This window comes from Neodiprion lecontei, chromosome 3 (genome assembly GCF_021901455.1).
Source record: "Neodiprion lecontei isolate iyNeoLeco1 chromosome 3, iyNeoLeco1.1, whole genome shotgun sequence".
Classification (NCBI taxonomy): domain Eukaryota; kingdom Metazoa; phylum Arthropoda; class Insecta; order Hymenoptera; family Diprionidae; genus Neodiprion; species Neodiprion lecontei.
In genome coordinates, this window is record NC_060262.1 from 10,315,534 (window position 1) to 10,326,728 (window position 11,195).

The 11,195-nt window shown below is 44.1% G+C and overlaps 1 long non-coding RNA gene across 1 annotated transcript; it reads right to left on the reverse strand.

The window, feature by feature from the left end:
* Positions 1-4,606: 4,606 nt before the first annotated feature.
* On the reverse strand, positions 4,607-4,870 carry LOC124293515. Its single transcript, XR_006903366.1, has 2 exons — positions 4,689-4,870; positions 4,607-4,636 (listed from the first exon to the last, which is right to left on the reverse strand). It is a non-coding gene; the product is annotated as an uncharacterized LOC124293515 (long non-coding RNA).
* Positions 4,871-11,195: the final 6,325 nt, after the last annotated feature.

Consider the following 11,195-nt stretch of genomic DNA (forward strand, 5'->3'; position numbering starts at 1 on the left):
GCTTGTCGTCATTCCAGCTCAGTGTTACTTTCTGCTGTTCTACGGTGTATACCTCGTGCTTTCGACTCAATTTAAAATGCTGATTTGAGGATAGATTTTCACGTTTCAACGTTCAGTCCAAATAATCGTTGAAGGTTATTTTTCTTAACGCTGATCCTCTAACACCTTTGGCACGTTTGGTGTCTTTTTCATCTTCCAAGACTCGGAATGCGTACAATTTAGCTCGTAACCCTACAAATTCCGACATGATTTTCCCGTTATTCTCGTCTTTCATCAAGCCGAGAACTTTTTTGTTTGCTCGAGGTATTCCGTAAACGTTGTCGAGCGGATAATCAGAAGTATCGAATTTGTGCAAGTCCTCCTTAATGTGTTCGTATATGTCGGGGACGGTAAAATTGCAAATCAAACTGTCGGTATCCGTGTACATTAATTTTGCTCGGTTGCCGAATTTCTGCTTAATGTAATTGTAATGAAAATCGTAGATATATGTTTTAGCCAGATCCATGATGGAGAAACCTGCGTACAATGGTTTATTCAACTTGACTTTCGTCTTACTCATTTCAACGATAATTATATCTTTGTCGAAAACGGTGCAGCTGTGAAAATTGGGTTTGGCTATGGTAGCTCTAGCACCGTATCTTCCATCCCATTTCGTGATCAGCCTGACATCTCTATACTTCCTAACATTTTCCATAGTTTTGCCAAAAACTGCGTTGTTCATTAGCTTGTAGCAATTTTTCTCAAATTCGTTGTCGGATTTTTTTCGCAAATCGGTATTCAAATCTATATATTTTTTGAGCCACCGGGTTTGCCTGAATTTGAGAACTCTATGAATTTTGAGTAATTTTAAGCCTAATTGTAAGCATTGTTTCAAAACGCGGTAGTGAACAACGTAGTTTTTCTTGGAAAATAGCGTGGGCGTCAATTTCGGTTGCTTACTATTCGAGATCGGAGGTATGTAGTGCTCCGGACACAGTGGTAAATCCTTATGAATTTCATGCAGTTCCTCAGGATATTCCAAATCAACCTCCAGTATGTAACCAAACTCCGCGTCGTCCGAGATGGTAAGAACGTCGCATTGTCCGAAGTCTGATAACCATTCGAAGGAACTGTATGGCAGAGCAAAGCTCATAGCAGCACCGTACAAATTATTAACGTCAAAGTACATGAGATAAGATTCTTCGACCTCAGGATCGAATTCTTCTCCCATATATCTATTGTTGGCCTTTGCGTATCTGTTCGAACACTGTGACACACCACCACGAATACCCTTTTCGATAAACATAACCACGTCTATGTCGGTGAGAAGCTCGAGTTCGATGCTTGTACATTTTAACATTGCATCAAACGACAGACCGGGCGCTGTGTAGTAATGTAACGGGTCCAGTTTGTACGTCGTCCAACAGCTCTGTCGAAAGTTTTGAAAAACGTCGGCCAGTAAAAACACGTCCGTCTGTAAATACAAGTTCGAATACTCTCCCAAAGTTTGAACGTTAAAAGTTTGCCAAACTTTACATGCATGTGCATAGTCGTCGTCTGATATATCCCGATCATTTAATTTTGAGTAAAATTGTTGTTTGGATGGTAACCGTGTGTCCTCGAGCTTCTCCCAACTGTCTATATATTCGTACGGGAACACTCCTTTTCTGGTCAATAACTGAAATTTATCTGAGCTACGATAAAATTTTCGTGTGATTGATTTGTGATCATCACCGAGATACGTTGCTAATTTCTCAAGACTACTGGGCATGAAGCGGTACGAATCTACGAATCTAAACTTTATATCTGTCCCCTCGACGTATTTTGTAAATGAAATGTACTCTTCTTTGTTTACGGGTAGAAGCTCAGTTGTGCCCTCGAACGATGTGGCCAGTGCTTTGATCAGAAAATGTGAATCGTAACCCAACAGATTGTGGAATATCACTGGGATAATGTGCGAATTTTGGTAATTTAGATTGCAACCTCGGTGAGCAGCACCACGGTACTTTCCCGTGAAATGGCAGTGATCACGATGTTTCACGTCTGCGAGTGTAAACAGTTTTTCACAAATGTGACACACTGTTGTTGAGTGAAATTCGTTGATTTGATTGAAATTTAGTGGTTCCATCGGTACAACAGTTTTGAAATAAACTTCCAACGAATGTGCCAATTCCGCTAACTCGTTCACAAACCATTGAACGCAAGTCTCTCCACGATTAATTTTGAAATTCGAAAGCGAATCGTCAAACGCACAATGTAGATAGTAAGCTATACTATACGGAAGATGCTTTTGATAAATTGTTCTATTTTCCCCAAAACTTTCATGTGTGGGTTGCAGTAAACATTCGAGATCCGCGTAAATGCAGAATGTGTGACGGGTTTTGAGTCCGCACGAATAATATGGGGGGGGGAGACAATTAGAGACGGGGCGGATATAATTGGTAAAACTTAGTGTGTATATTTTTGCACCAGGGGGTCGACTTAACCTAAGGGGTACAAAAGGGTTGTAGACTTGAGCGGTGGCTGATCACGCCTCAGCCCTTAGCGTTACTTAATACTAACTTACAGATACGCGCGCGGGGGGGGGAGGAGTGCGGGAGGTGACGGGGAATATGAGTTCGGAAGGGTTGATATGGCGAGGGGAGGGTGGTGTAGAGTGACGGGGAGTGTGTGGTAGACAGGGTGGTATTGCGAGGGGAGAAGCAGATCGGCGGTAGAATGCAGGCTAACCTGGGGTCGTCGGCGTGTGCGTGTGTGTAACAGTGTGTAGCGGTGTGTAACTGGGTCTCTCTCGTTCTCCCTCCTGGTGTCGTCGGCGTATGTGTATCGGGGTGTATCGGTGTGTGGTTCTGGGTCTCTCTCTCGTTCTCTCTCTCTCTCTCTCTCTCTCTCTCTCTCTCTCTCTCTCTCTCTCTCTCTCTCTCTCTCTCGCGTTCTCCTGGCTCCTCGAGGTTACTGCTTGGAAGGCCGTGATCGTACTGAATCTGGCGCTCGGCTCTGCCGAGCGTCGGGGCTTCGGTGATGTTCGGGTCTTTCCCGACGGGACAGGGCTCACCCGTTCGGCTCTTCCCCGCGGGTTTGGGGTTTGTTGTGACTTGCACTCTAGGTGCAACGTCACAACTCCCCCCTCCCCACGCGGGGCGAGGCCTATAGGGCGAGCCGGTTTCGGTGACGCATTTTGTGGTCCTTTCGTCTGTGTATTCTCCTTTTGTTATTTTTGTTGTTTTTGTGTTGTCTGCTCCGATCTGTCGGGGTTAAGGGATGGAGGTTGGGTTGTATTTGCGGGGTGTGTGTTTGGTGTGGGTTGTGGGTCGTCTTATATCTACTTCTTCTACTTAGTCTCGTGTGTCTTAATCAAAATCATGTTTTTTTTTCTCTTTTTTTTTTTTTTTTTCTCTTTTATAAACTTATTCTATTCTTATATTATTTTGTACTTGAATTTTTGGTTTTGGTACGGTGGCTCTCGTCGGTGTGGGTCTTGGTGAGTTTTTGCGTTGTTCTTTGTACCTCGTGGCTCGTGGTTTCTTCTTCCCTTTTGGGTTGTGTTCTGTTTCTTTGGCCTCCGTCTGTCGTTGTTCGTCCGTCGGTTTGGTGTTGTTAGTGTATTTGGTGTTTTCTGTTTTGTCCCTTTTTTTTTTTTTTTTTTTTTTTTTTTTTTTTTTTTTTTTTTTTTTTGTATCGTATTGCGTCCCGTGTTGTGTGTGCGTCGTTGTTCGTCCGTCCGTTTGGTGTTGTCAGTTTGTCTAGTGTTTCCTGTTTTGTTCTTTTTTCTGTTTCCGTATTGATTTTCGTTTTTTGTATCGTTTTGAGTCCCGTGTGGTGTGTGTGGCTGGTTGGGGTGTTTGTGTATGTTCGACTGTGTCCGTGAGTGAGGTGGTGTCGGTGTTACTGTCTGTGTCGTTGTCCGTCGTTTGTGTTTGTAGCGTGCCTGTGTGTGTGGTTTCGATGTGTATCACTGTCTCTGCGGTGGAGGTGGTGGAATCTGTGTCGCTGTCGGTGTCTGGTGTGTTGGGGGGTTGTGTTTTGTGTGGTGCTGTTTGATGTGTGGTGTGTGGTTGGTGTGTTGAGGTGCTGGCTTCTGTTTCGTCAGTGTTTGTGCGTTCGTGTGCCCGTCTGGTCATGTATCTTTCTTTTTGTGCTCGTAATTCGTCGTATAGGGTGCTTGCTGGTTCTAAACTTGCGATTATGGCTATTATCTCGGGGTGTGGTCCTGTGTGTTGTTTGCATGTTTGTTTTGTCTGTGTCGATTCTGTGTGTCTGTCCATGTTGGCGAATGTCTGTAAGATTCTATCTTCTGTTGTTTGTGGTCTCGCGAATCTGGTGTGTGCCCATTGAGGGGGTGATGCTGGGGGTGGTGTGTACCGTGGTGTTGGTGTGGGTGTGGCGCGTGTGGTTGTATGGGGTGTTTGTTTCTTGGTGGGTGGGTGTGTAGTCGTGTGTGCGGCCGTGGTTCGTGTGGTGTGGGTAACTGTTTGTGGGTGTGTGATAATTTGTGGTGGGTGTGGTGTGTCTGTGTTAGTTTGTGTGCATGTTTGTATGTGTTCTGTGTATTTGGTGCCCCGGACCAGCCCGTTGCATTTCGGGCATTGCCTTGGTCCGGAGGGTGTACTTGTGTGTGTGGTCATCGTTGTGTGTGTTTGTGAGTGTCTCTGTGTGGCTGTGGGTGCAGTGGTTGTTAAGTGTGTTGTCGTCGTGGTGGTCTGTATTACCTTTCTGTATGTGGGGGGTGTCGGTAGTAGGGTTCGTCGGGTCTCCGTCTGGTGTGTGCCGTCGCGTCCGTATTTGTGTGGGTGTGGGGCCTGTCCTGGTGTTTGTAATAGTGGTGTTTTTTTTGTTTGTGTCGTCGTTGTCGTCGGTCTCGTCAGTCGCAGCGTCATTAGGGCCGGTATTTTTGTTTGCTGATTTTCCATGTTGTGTTTCTGTGGAGTGAATACACATGTTAGTTTATTTTCGGGGTGTGTTATTTGATTATGTATATAATTTTAGGTCTTCTATATGACATTTTCCTATATTTCTACCGCTCTCTGTTGTTAATTCGTATATTGTGGGTGAGACTTTTCTAGTGATTATGTATGGGCCTATGAATTTTTTATTTAACTTAGCTGTCGTTCGTTCTGGTCCGGATGAGAGTGTGTGGTTCTTTTTTAGTACCCTGTCTCCTTCCTTGAATTGAATGTCTCGTCTTCGTAGGTTGTAGTAGTGTGCTTGTTTTTCGTTTGCTTCTATCAAGTGCCTCTGTACTTCGTCTCTAAGTATTTGTAGTCGTCTCAAGTGGTCTGTCCATCTGTCTGTGTCTTGTAATTCTACTTCGTCGTGGTTCTCTAACTGATTTCTTAGACATTGTGTGGGATTTAATTCCCTTCCTAGGTTTAAAAAGGCTGGTGTGTGTTTAGTTGATGTGTGTGTACATGTATTGATTGCAAATTGTAAGTCTTGTAAGTGTATGTCCCATTCTGTGTGGTCGTTGTTTACGTAGGCTTGGATCATTGTTTTAGCGGTTCTGTTGACTCGCTTTACGGGGTTGGCTTGTGCGTGGTATGGGGGGATTGTTGCGTGTCTTATGTTGAATTTTTGTGTCAGTTCGCGTATGAGTTTGTTTATGTATGGTGTGCCGTTGTCTGTCAGTAGTATGCGTGGTGTACCCCATCGTGATATTACGTGTGAGTGGAATGTCTGTTCTACTGTTTTGGCGTTTGCTTTGCGTGTCGGTATGATTTCCACCCATTTAGTGTATAGGTCTTCGAACACTATGATGTATTGGTTTCCTTTTTTTGATCGTGGGAGTGGGCCCATGATGTCGGAGGCTACTACTGTCCACGGTTCTTCGATAATTCTCATGCCCATTAGTCCTGCCGGTCGCGCTTGTATTGTTTTTGTTCTTTGGCATGTGTCACATTTTTTTATGTAGTTTACTGTGTCTCTGTACATCCCTGGCCAATAATATTTTTTTGCTACTCGTTGGTATGTTTTTTCGATCCCTAAGTGTCCTGCTTGTGTTACGTCGTGGTTTTCGTGTAGTATGTGTGTTATTTTGTCTTTGGGTATGACTAGTTTCCATGGGTTTGTGTCTGGTAGGAGGTTTGAGTGTAGGGGGTTCGGGCGGTGGAAGTATAGTTGATTGTTTCTGATTCGCCACGACTCGTTTTTCTCTGGGCGTGTTTGTACTTGTGTTTTTTTGTATGTGTACCACTTGTCTGTCGTGTCTTCTATTGTGTCTATGTGTTCTTCGTCTTCGTGTCGTCTTGAAAGTGCGTCTGGCACGTCGTGCATTGTACCTTTTCTGTGTGTAATGTCAAAGTCGTATTCTAATAGTTCTAGTGCCCATCGTGCAAGTCGGCCTGTGGGGTTTTTCAATTGTCTAAGCCACTTCAGTGCGTGGTGATCTGTAATGACTTTAAAATGGTATCCTTCCACGTATGGTCTGAATTTTTTTATGGACCAGAGTACCGCCAAACATTCTCTCTCAGTTGTCGAGTATTTACGTTCTGCCTCGCTTAGCGCACGGCTAGCGTAGGCTATGACATGCTCTTCGTCATCGAGAGATTGTGTTAGTACGGCACCTATCCCTGTTCCGCTAGCGTCTGTTTGTAGTGTGAATGTTTGTGTGTAATCTGGGCATGCGAGTGTGGGTGGTGATGTGAGTGCGTGTTTGATTGTGTTCATTGCGTTTTCTTGTTCTTCCCCCCAGTGCCATTTCTGGTCTTTTTTCAGTAGTCGTGTTAGTGGTTCTGTAATGTGTGCGAAGTTAGGTATGAAGCGTCTGTACCATGATGCCATGCCAATTAGTCTCCGTAGTTGTTTTATTGTTTTTAGGTTTGGGTAGTTTTCTATGGGTTGTGTTTTGTCGGGGTCTATGTGTAGTCCGTGTCTGTCTACTATGTATCCGAGATATTTGACTTGTGCGCATCCGAATTCGCACTTCTCTGGGTTTATTGTTAGTCCCGCGTCTGTAATTCTTTTGAGTATTTGTTCTAGTCTTTGTAAGTGTTCGTCGAATGTTTGTGTTACTATTATTATGTCGTCTAAGTATGCGAATGCATATGGTTCGCATTCTGGGCCTATGAGTCTGTCTAGTAGTCTTTGGAATGTCGCCGGTGCGCCTGTCAGTCCGTATGGCATTCTTTTAAATTGAAATAAGCCCATTCCCGGGACTGTAAAGGCTGTTATGTGTTTACTGTCTTCGTCGAGTGGTATTTGGAAGTATGCTTGGCTTAAGTCGATTTTTGATATGTACTGTGCTGTCCGTAGTTTGTCTAATATTGCTGTCATGTATGGTAGTGGGTATGCGTCTTTTTTTGATACTGAGTTTACTTTTCTAAAGTCTAAACAAAAGCGATATGTGTCATTTGGTTTTTTTATCATAACAATTGGGCTCGACCATTCGCTTTCTGATGGTTCTATCACGTCTTCTCTTAGCATTTTGCCTATTTCTGTGTGGATGGCTCCTCTAATTTTTGGTGATACCATATAGTATCTTTGTTTTATGGGTGCGTGTCCTTGTGTGTCTATTTTGCGTTTAATTAGGTGTGTTAGCCCGAGTTGGCCTGGTAGTGTTGGGATTTTCTGCTGTATTGTCGTCTGTAGTTGTGTGTGTTGTGATTGTGTGAGTTCTTGTATTCCTGCGCATATCTGTGGTTCGGTTTCTTTGTCGGTTTGTGTGTCGTCTGTTGTTTGTGCGTTTGTGGGTATGATTTTTTGATTTGTGATTTGTGTGTTCTGTGGGTTGTCTTTTTGGGGAATGTTTTCCGGTGGTGTCTTTGTGCTGGGTAGTGTTGGTGTTAGTGGTTTTTGTTTCATGGTTGTTTTTTTTGTGTTTTCGTGTCTTTCTGTTGTTTTCGGGTTCGTTTGTTGTTTCGTTGCTTCTAATTTTTCTGCTGCTTTTGCTTGTTTTGTGTGTGTTTGTGTTGATTGGTGTCGTGTTTCTCGTGTTTGATGTGTTTGTATGTATTCTTTGAGTGGTGTTGGTAGTTTTTGTGGTCTAGCTTGCATGTGGTAGTGTGTCTGTGGGTCGTCTATCAGCGACCATGTGTTTTTTCCATAATTTATTAGTATTCCAAATCTTATTAGGTCGCTGTTCCCAATGATACCTTGTGAGCCTAAGTTTGGTATTAATCCGAAATTAATTTTCTTTGTTATGTTGCCGAGGCGTATTGGGAGTGTTACTGCTCCTTCTATCGTCACCTGTGTTCCGTTTCCCATTGTAGCTGTTCTGTCGGGTGTGTTGTTTATTTGTGTGTCTGTGTTGTGTAGTATTTGTATTACTTCTGCGCCTAGGTATGAGTGTGTTGCGCCTGTGTCTATTAGTGCGTTAAATTCGTGACCGTGTATTTCGATTCTGATGTGAAACCTACTTTCCGTTCTGTTGTTATCTGTTGTGGGTGCTACTGTCTCGGGTGTGTTTGTGTTGTTTTTGGGGTTGCCCTCCACCCTTGCTGGGTCAACCCTTACTCGTTTCCCTGGTTCTGTGTTTGTGTGCATTGCCATCTGAAGTGTCCAGGTTGGTTGCAGTTAAAGCATCTGCGTGGTGTTGTGCCTGTGTTTGGATTCGTTTGTGTTTGTTGCTGAGTGTAGTGTGGTGAGTTATACGTGATTGCGGGGTATCGAGTCTGTTGCGTGTTTTGGTTTGTTTGGTTTCGTCGTCTGTTGTCTGTGAGTGCCGGTGGTATATTTGGTGTTGGGAGTATTGCTGGGCGGGGTTGTGTTTGTGTGTACTTGTATGGGATGTATTGTGTGTGGTGTTTTTGGTGTGTGTAGGTTTCTCGCGGGTGTGTGTAGTTGTTTAATATTGTTTGTCTCGTGTTTTCCCATTCGATATTTGCTTCCCATTCTTTTGCGGCTATTTCCAGTTGGTCGAAGTTCGCGAAATCGTATGGTTTTATGTATGCCTTGTATTCTATTTTCATGTTTCTGTATGCCAGGTCTAATTGTGTTCGTGGGTGGTATGGTGGTTTTAGTTGTGATAGTAGTGTTCTAAATTGTATTTGGAATTGTGTGATTTTTTGTGTTGGTCCTTGTACGTAGTTTTTGATTTTTTGTTCCAGTCTGTCCCTATGTTGTATGTCTTGAAATGCGTGTGTAATGTCTCTTTCGAATTCTTCCAGTGTTCGCCATTTGCCTCTATTTAATCTGTACCAGTTTTTTGCGTCACCTTCGAGTATCGGGCTGAGGTTGTTGATTAATTGTGTATCGTGTATTTCATAACCCGTTTGATAGTCGCGGAGATTTTGTAAGAATTCGTCTATGTCTTCGTCTGTGTTTCCTGAGTATTTTATGTTCCATGTTTGTATTGTTTTCATTGCCATTGCTGGCTGATTCCAGTATGTACTGTTCGGGTTTGGTGTGTGGTTTAGGTGTGTCGTGTTTTGGTTGTTTGTGGGGTGTATTGACTGTGTGCTGTATATGTGGGGGTTTTCGTATTCGTTTCTGTCGCTTGGTAGTGCTCCGAGGTCTATCAGATTTTGTATAAATCGTGTGTTACGAGTGTTGGTGGCTAAAAATGTGTCTGTTCCCGTGAAGTGTCGGTTCGTTTGACTGGTTGTTACCGTGTTAGTTCGCGTGTGTGTAGGTGTTGGGATTGTATTGTATGTTTGTGTGGGATTTGTTGGTTCTGGGCTTTCTTGATGTTGAATTTGTGTACTATGTAAATTGTGTGTATTCTCTATGATAGCTGCATCGATTATATTTATTGCGTTTGGTGAATTTATCGAGCGTCTTCTATTTATTTCCTGCGGTTGGGTCGGCGTTTGTTGATCTCGTGTCGCGCGCGGCTCGCTCTGTGTCGAGTTGTTTTGGTTCCGTTCGGGTGTGTGTATGTCCATGTGTTCGCGCGCTAGGACTTGTGGTTCTCTGTGTCCTTGGTCTGCCATTGTGTGTCTCGTGTTTGGTAGTGTGTGTGTTCAACTGTCTTTATTCGAATTTTCGTGACTGTGTAGCTTTGTTTCGTGAGTCTGTGTGTACTTTGTTAGCGTTTATTCCTGTGTTTTGTCTCTTAATTGTTCGTATTTGGGGTAAAAATGTGGGTAATTTACGTTGGGCGCCAATTTGTGACGGGTTTTGAGTCCGCACGAATAATATGGGGGGGGGGGAGACAATTAGAGACGGGGCGGATATAATTGGTAAAACTTAGTGTGTGTATTTTTGCACCAGGGGGTCGACTTAACCTAAGGGGTACAAAAGGGTTGTAGACTTGAGCGGTGGCTGATCACGCCTCAGCCCTTAGCGTTACTTAATACTAACTTACAGATACGCGCGCGGGGGGTGGAGGAGTGCGGGAGGTGACGGGGAATATGAGTTCGGAAGGGTTGATATGGCGAGGGGAGGGTGGTGTAGAGTGACGGGGAGTGTGTGGTAGACAGGGTGGTATTACGAGGGGAGAAGCAGATCGGCGGTAGAATGCAGGCTAACCTGGGGTCGTCGGCGTGTGCGTGTGTGTAACAGTGTGTAGCGGTGTGTAACTGGGTCTCTCTCGTTCTCCCTCCTGGTGTCGTCGGCGTATGTGTATCGGGGTGTATCGGTGTGTGGTTCTGGGTCTCTCTCTCGTTCTCTCTCTCTCTCTCTCTCTCTCTCTCTCTCTCTCTCTCTCTCTCTCTCTCTCTCTCTCTCTCTCGCGTTCTCCTGGCTCCTCAAGGTTACTGCTTGGAAGGCCGTGATCGTACTGAATCTGGCGCTCGGCTCTGCCGAGCGTCGGGGGGGCTTCGGTGATGTTCGGGTCTTTCCCGACGGGACAGGGCTCACCCGTTCGGCTCTTCCCCGCGGGTTTGGGGTTTGTTGTGACTTGCACTCTAGGTGCAACGTCACAAATGGAACGGTTTCTTTGTGCTTGAAATTTTTGAATTTGAGTATTTTTTCCTCATCTGTAGGTAGAATAACTTTGGTTTTGTTTAAATTCATGCAATCAGCTCGGTGCTTCAACCAACATCTTCCAAAATTAAAATGAGACAGACACCTATCGCACAACCAAGTATGACATTTATGCTTAGAAATTTGAGATCTTGTTAATCGAGACAGATTTCGAATACAAGTAAAATGAAAGATTCTATTTTTTTCATAATTTTCCATATCATCATCATCATCGTCAGTGTTTTCAGTTTCGATCGCCAAAAGATGAATTATAGGTTTGTCAAACTCATTCTGACTCGGGTGAATCGGTACTATTTCACTTTTTTTCCGATCACCTTGGACTATACCGTAAACGTTAATTGAAAGATCGTTAAGCT